The sequence below is a fragment of the Phodopus roborovskii genome, unplaced genomic scaffold, assembly GCF_943737965.1.
Source record: "Phodopus roborovskii unplaced genomic scaffold, PHOROB, whole genome shotgun sequence".
NCBI classification, from domain to species: domain Eukaryota; kingdom Metazoa; phylum Chordata; class Mammalia; order Rodentia; family Cricetidae; genus Phodopus; species Phodopus roborovskii.
The window spans coordinates 2,110,918-2,127,027 of NW_026126422.1; the positions used below are offsets into that span (position 1 = coordinate 2,110,918).

General features: G+C 39.4%; 1 protein-coding gene across 1 annotated transcript in view; it reads right to left on the reverse strand.

Moving 5' to 3' along the window:
• LOC127222937 (alcohol dehydrogenase 6-like) overlaps nt 1–499 on the reverse strand; it is a 214,805-nt gene extending 214,306 nt beyond the window's left edge. The window contains exon 1 of the mRNA XM_051185409.1: nt 402–499. The gene's annotated coding sequence lies outside the window, so the exon portion shown is untranslated. The remainder of the gene's footprint in view (nt 1–401) is intronic.
• Nucleotides 500–16,110: the final 15,611 nt, after the last annotated feature.

Below are 16,110 nucleotides of genomic sequence, written 5' to 3' on the forward strand. Positions count from 1 at the left end.
TCATCCATCTTTTCCCAAATAAACAGCTTAAATGTCAATGATCATCTATGTAAGTTTCCATAAAATATGTATTTTATACAATATACAATAGTGCATGCTATTTTATGTAAATAGAAATGAGTACCAAGAAATTACCTAATATTAATTGCTTTCTGAAATCGAGATATTTAGCTATTTATAAAAAAAAAGCACCTTAAATTGTTTTCAGGGATTATGTTAAACATGCTTTTTAGTCACTTTAGACTTTTAGCAGTTGTTATCAATAGCTTGCCTTAGTAACAGATTTACTCATTGTCAGGGCAAGCCTCTTCAAAGGGGCTGTTAATGGAGTTTTGGATGGGTCTCTGGAGTTTTCTGAGTTTTTCAAACCTAACTTTCTAGATGGTCAAAGTGGGGGTTACCTTAATGCGAACTTCATTGGCCTTGGGCGGTGCAACTTCTATGTCCTCGATGGAGAAGGGCTTGTTAGTTTCCCATAGCACAGCTGCTTTGCACTTGATGACCTGGGAGATAAAGGGTTACATCACCTCCAAGGAGATCACTGCCCCATGAGATCTGTCCCAGGGTCTGCTACCCATTGTTACATACAAACTGACATTTATCATTTACAATAAAAAAAAATTAAAAACTGGCGACACTGTAGCCCAAGGTCAGGAAAATTCAACTAAATGTAATGCACCTGAGCGAATTGGTGTACGCTCCTTCATGCCCTGCTTACACTATTTTACTTGTCACTGGTACTGTTCTGCAAGAGGTTGTTTGACCAAAATCATTAGGTATATGTTTAATTCTAAATGATAATTACTAATATAATTTTGTGGTGCTGGGGATAGAACCCAGAACTTTGTGCATTTAGGCATGAACTCTGTCACAGAGTTAGCACCCAGGCTTTGGATTTCTGAGAATAATTCTAATTAGTAACCCAGGCTGGCCTTGAACTAGTCTTGGCCTTCCTAGTGCTGGGAATTCAGAGATATTCTACCATATATGACTACGTTATTATTTTACTCTTCTAGGCAATATAAACACAAACCAGTAATCAGCACAGTGCTGTTATTGACCTTGTACCTGAGAGCCTGGGATTCCCTGGACCCTCAATTCTTGTTTGGTTGATATAATTGGGTTACCATTTAACTACTTTAGTCATTCTTTTTCCTAACTACTTTTCTAAACATAACCATCCTAAACATAACCACAGTGTGAACTGGAATAAAAATACTGACACCTGGTCCCTTCTATGACTCTCAACCAATCCTTTCATTATGAATGGTGCCACACTGTGTAAAGAAGCCTCTGCACATTTACCAGTTCTCACTGTGAGCTTTTGGAAGTTTACCCACTCCTAAAATAGCACCTGTGCCAACAGAAACATATGGTTTTATAATTAAGCAATGAGACATCACAGATCAGTCAGTTATTACGAATGAGTGTATGTGTGTCCCAGTACCATGCACACATTGAACAAAGTACTGTGGCTTGTGTAAACTTAGTACCATATGTATGTATTCATAGTGTTGACAGTTTCTCTTAGGATTAGTGACTGTTGTATAGAATTTCTAGAAGTTTTGTGAGCTGTCCAAATCCCAGTGGCACAGTAATGTAATCTTACTGTCCATGATCCTAATGCTTTGAAATCAATCCACCTCTTGTCAGAAATTTATCTAAAGTTTACAGGGACAGTTCTACTAAGTTTCCGGGGTCAAATCCTGTTATGAAACTCTGGTCAGACTTAACATTGCTGTCTTCATATAAAAATATATGATTACAAAGACTAGCACGCTATTGGTATGTTAATATAAATAGACTTTACATAAAAGATTTTTTTAAACTTCCTATTTACAAAGTAGTCACAGTTGGTTGAGAACAAATTCTTCCTACTACAAAGTTAATGAGGAAGCAATGGCATTCCCAGATCTAGAGTCTAAGTATTCTTTTTATTTATTTCAAATATTTATAGTATCCCCTCCTACATCACAATCTTTAAATTTATTAAAGAAATATAAAATATCTTGTTATTGTGATATTATAAACTATACTTTCTAAAACCTTAACTAAATAACAAATGAATTCTAACTATGATACTCTGAAAATACTATTTTAATTTACTTTTAAATTTTTCTTACTTTTCCAGCTGTACTCATGCTGTCTGTCCTGCTGGCTGGAGATTGATGGGTCCCTGTAGGCCAAGGATACACAGGAATCTTGTTAGCAGTGGTGTCAGCAGAGTGCACTTGTGATCTGGCCCTTTATGACATGCCCATCCGTTTATTCTCCCTGCTAATTAGGTGGAAAGAAAGGGCCCAGGCCTGTCAAGGAAACTTTGCTCTGAGGATGTGCTGTTGAGCACATTTTGCTTTCATTACGTTCAATACTTCCTTTCTCTACATCCCCCCTCTCTGTCATTCTACTCTTTCTTTTTCTCAGGTGGGAACTTCTTTCTTTGGCTTAAAAGAAGCAGTAACTTAAAGTCCACACGGTGGTGTCTGTTAAGGAAGAGAGGCCATGGAGTAGACAGGCAGAGCTTCAGGGGAGGAATGTTTGGCCTCCATTCCTCTTTAAAGAAAGCACCCCTGGCACATCAAAGATACTGATGCCCCTGGTATTTCTGCGGGACACACCCCTTATTAGCATTGACCAAGAGATGTGGCAGGTATGGAGTTGCCTTGGAGGTGGCAGGCATGAGTAAGAGATGGACTCCAGTCCTGCCAAGAGACAGCAGCTGCAACATGCCCTATTCCTTTTAGCTGAGAGAACTTGGACATATCTAAAGGACATAGTTTCCTTTTCTGTAAGATAAGGATGAACCAGAGTGTCATCAGAGACTGCCATGACCACAGTAAGCACATGTGCTTATCATGGATCCACATAGGTAGGACACAGCTCAATGAATTACAGCTACAACCATCATGCATGAAAATAAACTCGCAGTACACTGAAGGAGGAAGGTACACAGGAGTGTGTGCTTGTCAGCTAAGTAGTGAGTGCTAGGAGAGAAAGCCTGGTTCTGACTGAAGACTCAGAGCAGGGTTGTAGAGAGCATGGACTGGAGTCATCTAAAGAATGATTGCTTTGGCAAATGGACAAAAACTCACTTAAGACATGTCCATTGACCTTTGTTTAATGTCATGGGCTTGAGAATTAGAACACACATTTGTAAGGAATAAGGTTTTTCCTCCTGCTGCCTGTCTTGTCCTGCCACTGCGCCAGCCCCAATTAACACACAGAGACTCTGTATTTTGCCAGGTACTAGTTTCTTATCGGCTAGCTCTGTCTTAAGCATTAACCCATTTCTATGTATTTCCACGTGGTCTTACCAGTGAGAGGCGGCTGGCAGTTCTATTCTCTCCAGACTCTCCATCTTGACTCCTCCTCACTCCTTCCTCTTTCCTCCTTTTCTCCTAGTCCCTCCTATCTTCTTTTCCTATTGGCCAACAGTGCTTTACTTATTAACCAGTATGAGAAACATATATACATAATGGCATCTCCCATCACACATTTGATGTCTATTGAATAATAAGTATTCTACTAATGTTAGCAGGACATACTACAAACCACTCGTTATATAAACAGAGGCGGGCAACGTATATACATAAGCATATATACACTTCCGTAGGGTTGTCAAAGAAACAATGTTGTATATGTCTATGTCTAGGTCACATGATCTAATTAGACACCTCTTCCAAAGAATAGCTTTTACCCTCACCACCTGTATTTGTTTACAATGGTCTATATGGTAGCCAGAAATCATAGTAGGTCTAACGTTAAACATCTTTAAGAGTCCGACTGGATTATTCAGTTTACACAGTAATGAAAGTACACGGTTTAGCTATGAAGCATGGATTTGTAAATAGCTAGTATCTATTATGTTCCAAAATCTCTAGTGGCTGTTTTTCATACATTATTGCATGATCTTAAGGGCAACATTATACAGAAGGTTTTCTCAGTTTACAGATGAGGTAAGAGAAGTATTCAGATCCAGCAATGCCCTTTCTAAGACTTCAGGAATAGACCTGTGGGCTTGCGGATATTAAGTTTTCTGGTATGAACACAGTAGGCAGGTCATAAGAACATCAAGGGTCAAAGGACCCTGGATTTTGAACAACTGATCTTAAGGATAATTCCTATTCGCTCCCTCTCTGCCATGTCACCAGATCACTGTCTACAATCACAGATCTCACCTCAAGGGAAATAAGAGTTCATTCTGCAGCTAAGTGTTAGTATTAGCATAGGCTGGGAGTTCAGATATAGGTTAGACAAAATTCTATGTTCCATCATAATAGCAGGATTGTGAAGTTGTTATGGAAACAGAACAAAGTGCAAATCAAAACACTTTTCAAATACATAGATAGGGGTAGGTCAGTCAGTGGGCTAAAAGGGGAACTGGGGTGTCATATGTGATCTGATGATGTTCTTAGGTTTTGGGTTGATGGAAGACAGGCTGTTTGCATATTCCAAAAGCATTTACTCACTAGTCACAAGAAGTCACAAACACAGGTGGGCAATAAATGGCCATTTAATGGTCTAAGATAACCCAGGATAATTTGGCTCTAGAGCTGACTATTCCAGCCTCTCCATAATCTGTAGGATGCTCAGTGCAGACATGGCTTCTATGAGGAATCTTCAGGTACCGCCCGCCTTGTTTTGTTTACATTCTTGTTTCCTATTCTGCAGCCTATGGTCTGTTCTGTGCTATTGTCATGCTTTTGTTACTAGGGCTCTAGTATACCTTGAAGCCAAGTGCTCTTGTGTGTTGAACATTGCTCTTTGCACCCAGCATTCCTCAGAGACTCAGAATGTTTTTGTGCTTGCACACAAGTTTTAGAATCAGGTTTCTAGTCATGTGAAAATGCCACTTGAGTCATGATGGGCTTCATGGTCAGTCTGCAGACTGCTCAAGGCTATTTGAATTTGTTCCCAAATCATTGGAAGTTCTGGTTATGGTTTCTTATTTCTCCTTGTTATTGCTAGAATGGGATGATTCACAAGGTTAGTCCTCAAGCTCTGATATCCGTCCCTCTGCTTGCTCTGGGGAGGCTCTCAACTGAGGATTTAAAAAGTTATTTCCTATATATTTGGACCTAATTGCCACAGTATACACTTGGGGGTCAGAGGACAGCTCTGGAGCGAGTCTTTCTTTCTTGCTTCCCTTGAGTGCTGGTTATTGAGCACAGGACCCTAGGCTTTCATAGCAAGTGTCTTTGCCTGCTGGGTCATCTCACTGAGTTTTTAAAATTGGGTTTGTTGACATTTTCATTTATGAGTTTTTTTTTACTGTTCCTCTTTTTAGAACTTCCAGTTCATCAGTGAATTCTTTCATATCCTGAGTTGTCTTCCTTATTTTTTTCCAGCTGTTTATTTGTACAATTCCTGAAGTCATTGCTTACTTTTAAAATTGTGCCTGAATCACCCTTACTTCTCATTCCTCTAGGTTGACCCTGTGCTCTCCTCTCCGAAAGAAAAAAGTGCACCCAGCACAACTGATTCTGCCCATATACTCACTGAATCATGGTAAGGCTCCCAGAGGCTAGCCTATTAAAGATAACAGTCTTTCTCCACTCTGTTCTATTCCAACCCCTTCAGAAGTTATCAATTCTAAAAAGCTACATTTCAGCGTTTTTTAATCACAACTTTTAAAGACTATCTTAAATAGCTTCACGTACTGTTTCTTTTTTAAAATTTTTAATGGAGGGAGCATGGCCACAGAAGCCTTCGATGGCTCTCTTTCTCATCCTGAGTCTGTGGTCATCAATATCACTGCTAACGAAGCTTCCCTGCCCAAAGCAGCCACTGGTGACACAGATGACAGACATCCACATGGCCTCCAGCAGCAGCCGAGAACACAGACCACCCTCAACACATCCCCCAGTGGCAGCATGGATCTCGAACATCCACATGACCTCAGGTACCAGCCCATGCCATAGATATCCACGTGGCCTCCTGTCAGGCTCCAGTCCTGCCTTGTCCTGTCATAGTCAGACTATTGAGCACTAGAGCAATAGTATTACAGAAGAGTCACACATTTCTTGACCTAACTAATATATTGCTCAGTTTCTGGTATTCTAATCAAGATGCCTGGCAGCCAATAAAAAGTTTAAGTAAAAAATGTAAAAAAAAATTATTCTTTATATTAGGTTAATCAATCAAAGGAGCCATATATGATTAAGAATTTACAAGGATTTGAGAAAGATTTTATTATGCTTAAAAAGGAGTAAAAACAGATATCTCACAGGAAAATGTCAGGAGTTTCAGTAGCACATGGAGATTCAGAGCAGTCTAGTGAAAATGTAGTAAAAATTTCAATGTACTGTCTAACGAGGAACTGTTCCTTTGATGATTCTGTTAAAACACTGAGCACAGCAAAGGAAAGGAAGAAAAAAGAAATATAACAATAGAAATTACACAATATGAATGAAAGGAAAAGGAATGGGAAACTATTCCAGCATCATGAGCTATAGAGTGTCAAATAGTCTAACATCTAAGAAATGGAGTCCAAGAAGAGACCCAGCCATTCACAATGCAGAACTATAGAGCCCAATCTAAAGTGGTGTGTGTAGAACTTAACTCCTGAACCTAAGTATCAGAGAACAATGTGGAAAAGAATTTGCCAAAGCTAATGAAGCAAAATTGACTTAAGATACAAGATTTCTGAGAACTTCCCTCACATATGTGAACTGAACACACATACACACGCACATGCAAGTAACCATACCAGACACGTTGTACTTAGGCTCAGTGAATATTAAAGATGGGGGGAAATACTGAAGATATTGTTATATCAGAAAACACACAAGTCACAGAGCAAACATGCTGAAGAGAAGTCCTTTCCTTAAATTCTCACTTGTTGGAAATGAAGACAAAAACAATTTTTAGAGAAACAATATCTGAATATATTCTAAGCACTTCTGTGAGGCAAAAATATCTTAGGGATTTCTGTCTTTGGTGTTCTTCATCAACATATATTAATTATACATGATGATAGGTTTCATTTACCATTTTCATGCATGTCCATATGTACTTTGGTTATGTTCACCAACCCCTTACTCCTTCCTGTCCCCTCTCGCTCCCGCTGAGCACTCTTCTCTTCTCAGTCACACTCTACATCATTTCCTTAGCACAAGGGTTACGATGCCAGATGGAAATCTGAACACACATACATGAGGAACATCGGAAGCCAAAATGAAGGCCTGTGTGGAAGACATGTCTTGCTGTTTGCATCAAATCTAATACCAATGGCGTTAGGAGTAAACTGGATGGTGACAGTCACACTGAGAATGGAGGGAGGGAAATGGAGAGGCACAGTCCCTGTGGCTTCTGTGGAGAGCTGCAGTACTGCTTGAAGGTGGATGACTGCTACCAGCACTTAAGGAGATTATGATGTCTTCATGAAGATAAGGAGCAAGAGGGGCCATGTTAAATGTAAGGGCTAGGCCCAGGAAGAAAGACAAATGTCACAAGTTTTGTCTTGAGTTGAGAAAAGGACATGAAAGCAGAAGGGATGGGGAGCTGTCCAGGAGAGGAAGGTGATGGTGGCGGGAACAAAGGAAGACGATGGGGGGCAACTGTAGTACTACACAAAGTGTCACAATAAAGCTCAATATTTATATCCCGCGGACACCTAAAGTATTCCCACACATTTAAAAGAGATTACAAAACGAATGTTTGATGAAGCTAAATTAGGTTTGAGATGGAAACACCAAATGGTTGGAAGAAAAGAAAGAATAAACGCTTAAGTTACCATACAAGCCTTTTTCCAGTTAAGCAAAATAAGTAAATAAACAATAACAACAGATAGAATTGAGTCCAGAATTTAATATAGTTAAAATGGGAATCTATAATAACAAACAGAGGAAATAAATCAATAAAAGCAAAGACAGTTCTCATGGAAGATCATTCTAATGGAAAAATCTCTCACTAGTTTGTCCTGTTTATTAAAAAACAGAAATAGCAACATCAGTCTACAAACCAAAGGAAGGGAGCCTCACATACATGTACCAGAGATGCTACAACAAAAGTGGCATTTACAACTTAATATTGATGAACTTGGCAGATTAAATGAAGTGAGCAAATGTTGATGCTAAAAGTTGGCATTTGGTCAAAGGGGAACCAAGACAAAACAAAATTGGAGTACCCAGTGGCTAATTAAAACATTAAGTGTTTATTTTTAAACTTCATACAAGGTCAGGGTTATATGGGCCATAGTTCTAGAAATTTCTCAAAGAGAAATAAACCTGTTTTATCCATTTATTTGGGAATATTAGTATTGATGGCTCAGATAACTCTTATACTTCACAGGAAAACTTAAAATTTCATGCACATAGGAACAAAAATCTTTAATGAAGTAGTGACTATTCATACTCAACAATACACAGAATAATTTATGTATCACAGTGTAGTGTATGCATGGGGAATACAAAGCCATAGTATTAAAGTGTTAATGTAACTCAAGAAATAATAAAACAAAGGCAAGATGCATATGATCATCCCCTTAAATTTAAGTAGACTATGCTAAAAATCTAATTTCTATTCATGATTACAAAATTTAAACTTAGGAAAACCTAATGCTATCTACAAAGTTCATATTAAATAATTCAATGCCTGTGTTTGCCACCAAGTTGAGTAGTAATTCCACTCTCAGAAAGTTGGCTTTCTCTCAGGTAAATGAGTAAAATAGAGTACAGTAGAGCAGCAAATGAAAGCAAAAAAACATATGATAGGAAGACAAAGATGACTCTCTACCAGATGATGTCATTGTGATGTACTGAGGTATGAGACGGGAGTTCACATCCAGCACTAGTGAAAATGTATAGTGGGACAATTACATTTGAAAATAGCTTTGCTATTTTTGTACACTGTTCATTTTTCACACAACATATGGACTAGATATTCTCTTAGTAATTTATTTGAAAAGAGGGAAAACATGTCTGGAGAATTTATAGTGATTTATAGTGATTATTAAAAATGGCATGCCCATCCTCTGGAGAAGGTATAGGTTTTTAAAATAAATTCAGTGGGCTATTAACTAGTAAAAAATAGTAAACACTTTATTTCTCAAAAATATTGTTGCACAGTGGTGAGCTTATAATTATTTCTAGAATTTTTCATGTAATACTGTCAAACTATTATTGAACCTGTGTAACTAAAGCTATGGAAGACAAGAACCAGAGTTAGGCAATAGAGTGGGGAGGGGTAGGAGGGATTCATGTAAACTTATAGAATAGGCTTGGCAAGTTGAATTAGAGGATAAAAGAGCTTGCTACCAAGTTTGACAACTTGAGTTCAGTCCCTGGGACCCACATGGAAAAAGGAGAATCCAGACATGTTCTCTCCCTCTCTCTCTCTCTCTCTCTCTCTCTCTCTCTCTCTCTCTCTCTCTCTCTCTCTCACACACACACACACACACACACATACACACACACAAATATATGGTTCAATTAATAAATTATAGATTACATAAAACAACCTGAAAGAAGGCAGATCTACGTTGTATTGGAAGCCTATGTAGGCAGATGAACCACACTGGGCTAAGGGAACTTCTAGGAGGCAGTGGTGGGAACACTGTGTCTTGTTTATGGACAGTGAATAATATTGTGGTCAAGGTTCTTTGAGTTATACTATTAAAATGAGTGTATTTCTGAGGATTGTTGATGTGAGAAGTAAACAGAAAATTAAGAAAACAGATATGCAAAGCTGAGAGGCCACAGGCTTGGAATTAACTCATCATTTGGTGTTACATTCCTTGAAATGTCCAAGCAATGGGAGAGACAGTGATATGGTAATATGAAGAGCCCAAGGCTCCATCTCTTTCTATTATTTACACTTATTTGAACATTTAATGGGAAATACTTTTGAACTTTTTACATGCAATGTAACACTTTACTGTTTCTCTATTGGTGTTTGCTTTCTTGAAGCTTGAATCTACTCAAAAGAAATGCCAAGTCCTGAGGTTGTTGGACTGCTCTTTCTTTAACCATTCATTTTTTTTTTTTATTTTTCAGGTTTTTAAAAAATTTATTTATTTATTTTATACAACCAAGTCCATTTAAATGAAAAAAAACATTTATAGACAATATTTGGGAATTTGGGCGTCATTCTTTCCAAACTACTTTCTGCTGGTAAGGGACACTGTCATGGGGGATTCAAAGAAGATGCAGAAATCCTGGCTGTAGTCTGTAAGGCTGCTTTGTCCAGCTGTTTTGAATGTAGGATCACCTGGTACTCTGTTTCAGATGGTCTGGCTTGATCAAACCACATTAGTCTGGAAGGAATCCACAGCTTTTCATTTTCTGTGGAAACAAAAATAGAAATCCTTTTCCCCAGTAACTTGTGTTTGAATTTAAATTTTGGAGTCAAAGCCTTTTTTTTAAATTTATTATTTTACATGATGATCCCAGTTCCCTCTCCCTCCCTTTGTCCCGCTTTCCTTCCCTCCCTACCTCCCTCCCTTTTACCCTCTCTGCCCTCTCACATGCACCATGGAGCCCTCAACTAAAGCCTATTGGAAACAGGAGCAAACACCCATACATAAACACTGAATAGAAGTAGAACCCAGATGCAGATGGAGAGGATAAGACCAGGGGGCAGAAACACATACAGACAGCTTACCTGAGCAAGGAGGAGTTAACAGGCCACCAGACTGATAGCTGGGAAGCCAACATGGGCCTGACTCAGGCCCCCCTGAATATGGGTCTCAGCCAGAAGGACTGAGCAGTCTAAGGGACCTCAGACAGTGGAGCCAGGATGTATCCCTGGTACACAAAAGGACTTTGCGAACACATCCCCCATGGAGGGATAACTGCCTTAACCTAGAAACAGGAGAGAAGCCCTAGTCCCTACTTCACAGGACCTGTCAGATCTACATGACCCCAACTGGATGGTATTCCCCTACATATGGAATTGGGGTGAGGGATGGGAGGGGAGGGTGGTTAGAGTGCATGTGAGAGGGCAGAGAGGGTAAAAGGGAGGGAAGGAGGGAGGGAGGGAAGGAGGGAGGAAGGGAGAGGGTACTGGGATCGTCATGTAAAATAATAAATTTAAAAATGCTTTGACTCCAAAATTTAAGTTGAAGGACAAGTTACTGGGGAAAAGGATTTCTATTTCTGTTTTCACAGAAAATGAAAAGCTGTGGATTCCTTTCAGACTAATGTGGTTTGATCAAGCCAGACCACCTGAACAGAGTACCAGGTGATCCTACATTCAAAACAGCTGGACAAAGCAGCCTTACAGACTACAGCCAGGATTTCTGCATCTTCTTTGAATCCCCCCATGACAGTGCCCCTTACCAGCAGGAAGTAGTTTGGAAAGAATGACGCCCAAATTCCCAAACATTGTGTATAAATGTTTGTTTTCATTTAAATGGACTTGGATATATATATATATATATATATATATATATATATATATATATATATATATATATCCAAAAAAAAAGAAAAGAAAAGAAAAGAAACACCAATGATGACTCATGATGGAGAGGATGTGGAGAAAGGGGAACACTCCAACACTGCTGGTGGGAATGCAAACTCATACAGCCATTTTGAAGATCAGTATGGCGGTTCCTCAGAAAAATGGGAATCAGTTTACCACAGGTCCCGGCAATCCCCCTCTTAGGCATATACCCAAAGGATTACATCCATGCAACAAAGACATCTGTTTAACTATGTTCATAGCAGCACTATTTGTAATAGCAAGAACCTGGAAGCAACCTAGATGCCCCTCAATTGAAGAATGGAAAATGAAGATGTGGCACATCTACACAATGGAATACTACTCTGCAGAAAAAAATAATGGTGTCTTGAAATTCGCAGGCAAGTGGATGGCACTTGAAGAAACCATCCTGAATGAGGTAACCCAGTCAAAAAAGAGGAACACAGTATGTACTCACTCATATATGGATTTTAGACTGAGAGCAAAGGATCACCAGCCTATAATTCACATCACCAGAGGAACTAGGATACAAGGTGTATTCTAAGAGATTCATATAAATTCCCTCACAGAACGGGAAGTGACAAGTCCCCCAGAGCTCAGGGGAAGTGGGGGGGCAGCGAATGGAGAGAGAAGTAGGAGAAAACAAGGGGGAGGAAAGGAAAACACATGTGACTAGGAAAATTGAGCCCGGTTAGGAATAGAAGACAAGAGAGAGAGAGAGAGAGAGAGAGAGAGAGAGAGAGAGACAGAGAGACAGAGAGAGAGACACAGAGAGAGAACATAAAAGAGGGAGCCAATATTGGTTTGAAGATAAAATTGAACACAAAGAAAGGTCGAGAGAACTACAAGACTGCTCCCAACTAACAATCTCAGCTTCTGTGGAAAGGCTATCATAAATGCCCTTCCCCGGAGAGTGAGATCAACAACTAACTTCTCCATGGAGCCCTCAACTAATGCCTGTTGGAAACAGGATCAAACACCCATACATAAACACATCCCCCATGGAGGGATAACTGCCTTAACTGAGAGACAGGAGAGAAGCCCTAACCATTCATTCTTTACTCCACACTTTCCTCTCCTTCTACTCCGATCCCAGACAAGGCATCCCAAGATATTTACTTTAACATCACAGTGAACAACACACTCAGTCTGAGACTATAGGGATCTAGTTTGATGCTACAGATTCATTGAAGGTAGCTAGAGTCCCTGCTGTGGGACTGTGCAGTCCAGGTGTGGGGTGAGTCAGAACCAAGCCTTACATAAGAATGACCTTTCATGTTCTCTGTTTTGCTTCCACTGAAAGGGCAATTTCTCAATACTTGTTATCAGAGTGAATAACTTAAAATTTCTTGCTTGGATGAACTCTTCCACAGCTGCAGATCAGGATTCTAATATTTCCATTTAGCATGTGATCCAGGGACTTAAGCCAATTCTGTTAATGCCTGATATTTTCCAGTAAGTGTGACTAAGTAAAAAAAAAAAAAAAAAACAAGAAACCCTAATATTAAAAGAAATTCATATGTATATACTTACAATTTGACAGAAAGCATTAAGTTAGTGTTATGGTATATTTCATGTGATATTACACAAAATATTGTACCAGTTTTCTGCAGCTGTCAACTCCCACATTACTGAAGCTTTATATAAAACCACTCCAAAGTGATTGCCACTTTCAAATATTTTAGCAAGTAATTAATGGAACTGTCAACACTAAGTACTAAAGTATTCTGTCATTGTGTAACATGGGCTTTGCTTCTCTCTGTTTCAGCTACAGACAGTAATTTCCACTGGATTCTACCAAATCTTACAAATGGCACTGTCTCCAACCTTTGCACTTCTAATACTATGGCTTACAGAGCCACAAAATCACAAGGATTTAGTCACTATTTTACTATGTTGTGCTTTTTGGTGATAGCACTAAAATAGGCCACAGCCATACAGCTGGTGGTAGTTAATTAACATCAAGTTCTGTCAGCTCAGAGCTTTCTGTCGAGGAAGACTTAGCCACTGGTGTGTTCTGCTTTTTATAGAGCTTGTCCATCTGCCTTGGATGTGGCTGGCATTTGTCTAAGCAGGGTGATCCTGCAGCTACACACCTCTCTAGGACATGGGAGAGTGGAAGGGGAGTTGTTAGTGATGACTTTGTGACAATTGTCATGGTCAACCCAAGACACAAGGCTATCCCACTGCCACAGTGATTCACAGGTTTTATGTGGCAATGGGCATAGCCATCATCACATAAATATTGTCCAAGATTTCTCAGATGACTAACATGATAAACAAAATTCAGCAACCCCACCAGCACAAACATAAGTGAACATTCAAAGGGTGACAATTTAAAAACTGGAAAATGTTGAAGCTTGGCACTCTACCTTTCATTCAGTTAGTTATACCCTGTTCATTTCACCCTTGCCTCCCGCCAGTGCTGGGCTCCCAAGTGCTTCCCCAGTCCTTTGAGATATTGTGCATGCTCAGTCACCTCTGCCTTCCACTCAGATCTCGATCACCACTTACTTTTTAAAGATTTAATTTTTTATTATGTATAGTGTTCTGCCTGTTTGTTACCCTGAACACTAGAAAAGGACACCAGATCTCATTATAGAAGGATGTGAGCCACCATGTGGTTGCTAGGAATTGAACTAAAGACCTGTGGAAAAGAGTACACAGTTCTGTTAACCTCTGAGCTACATCTCCAGTCCCTTCCTCTACTACTTTCATTTTGACAGAAGTCATATGAGAGTTCTGTGACTGTGGTCCTTTAAGTGGACATTTAGCTCCCCTCCTCTTTCTCCCAAGTCATGCTATAGCACCCTATGGTGATGTGCCCAACCTCAGTCTCAGTGGAGGCCTGGAGATATACCTCCATCCCTACTTCGCTCCTTGGTCTTTGACGTAATGGTTATGACTGTGCATTTAAAGGTTGCAAAGAAATAACTGCAAATGTACGAATTCTTTCAGTACTTAAAACATTAATCATCAGTCATTTTGAAAGGTATAAGATCTGCATAGTGGCTCTTATTGTATCTCATGAGATTGTGTCACTGTAGACTGGAGGGTAAAGCAGTAGATGAGACTGTAAGAAGATGCAGGGATCAGGTCGAGATACCTTCCCTGGTTGAGAGTCATTAAAAGAATGGATGCCACAGTGCTATATACAGTGAACAAATTCTACCTATAATAAATACCTACTCATATGGTTTCTATTATTTCAAATTCAATTAGCAAGTGTTAATTTACTGAGAGTGTCCCCAAGCTTCAGAAGGTAATACAGGCAACTTAAAGGATACCTTGACACCATAGACAAACCAGATCTGCCATGTCCAGATTCTTGACCTACAACACCATAAGGCAATGAATGGGTGAGCTCCAAACTATTGACCGTGTGGTACATTTCACACAGGGAAACAGAAACTATTGTGCACTTCAAAAAAATGTGTCATATAATTAATCCTTGCAGTTATCTTTATATTTCCAATTTTTGATCTTTATAAAATCAACTTTTATATGTAAGCATGGGTAATTGTTCAGAAAAATCCTCATGGAACGGAGAGTAAGGAGATGATGGGTAGAGGGGGGAAGTCTCTTGGGGAAGGTGCTTGACTTGTGGGAAGGCACGGAAGAATGATGGCACAATGCTATCTGTTAATCCTACTTAAACCAGAAAATAGTGGAGATCTAATGTTCAGAGAGTTCTATATTCTGGATAAATGGAAAATTATTTATATCTACTTTGAATAGTTCCATAAGGGGTTTTAAATACAGGATTCAAACAACAATTTTTAGTTATCAAAATAAGATCAGAGCAGCTCCATTTCCAAGTGAGGCCAGAGATATGCGGTCCCCCTTCATTCAAAGGATGACCAAGGGTAGATGTCAGACAGCTTGGTAATAACAGTCCCTCTGATTGTTAGTTATGGATTTGGTACAGAAAATTCTATTTGAAAAATCTGTGGGCCTTTAAAAATATCAAGTGCATTGCCAAACCTAATTATTACTATGTCTCATTACTTGTCTCCTCCGTCTCTTTGTTGATGAAGGGTTTACCTCCCTCTACCTCTCATACTGTTCCAATTTTTCTGAAGCTTCAGAAGAAAACTTCATTCTAAAATTTATTTCCCAAAGTCTTCCTGTTCCCTTTCCTTTAATGTGGCATCACCTATGTGACATTGTTATTCATATTTACATCCAACTAAGAACCTCTTTGCTTCAAACCCTTTTTTCATATTACCTTGAGGCTGTTTGTTACCAGCATCTGGGTGAGAAGTGTCTTTAAATACCATATTTAGATGAGAATTAGCTGGTGAAGGGCTGTGGGGAGGGCTCAGTTTGTAAAGTGGTAAGTGTGCAAGCATGAGGACTTGAGTTCAGATCCCCAGAACCAATGGAGAAGTTGCATGTGGCTGAGATGATGGAAAGAGGTTCTTGGAGGACTCCTCCTCTGTGTGTGTGTGTGTGTGTGTGTGTGTGTGTGTGTGTGTGTGTGTGTGTGAACCCACATATACATGCCTGTGTTGGCTAGTTTTATGTCAGCTTGACTCAAGCTAGAGTCTTTTGGGAAGAGGGACTTTCAATTGACAATATGCCTCCATAAGACTGTCTTGTGGTGCATTTTCTTAATTAGTGATCAATGTGGGAAGTTCCAGCCCATTGTAGGTGGTATCATCTCTGGACTGGTGGTCCTGGGTG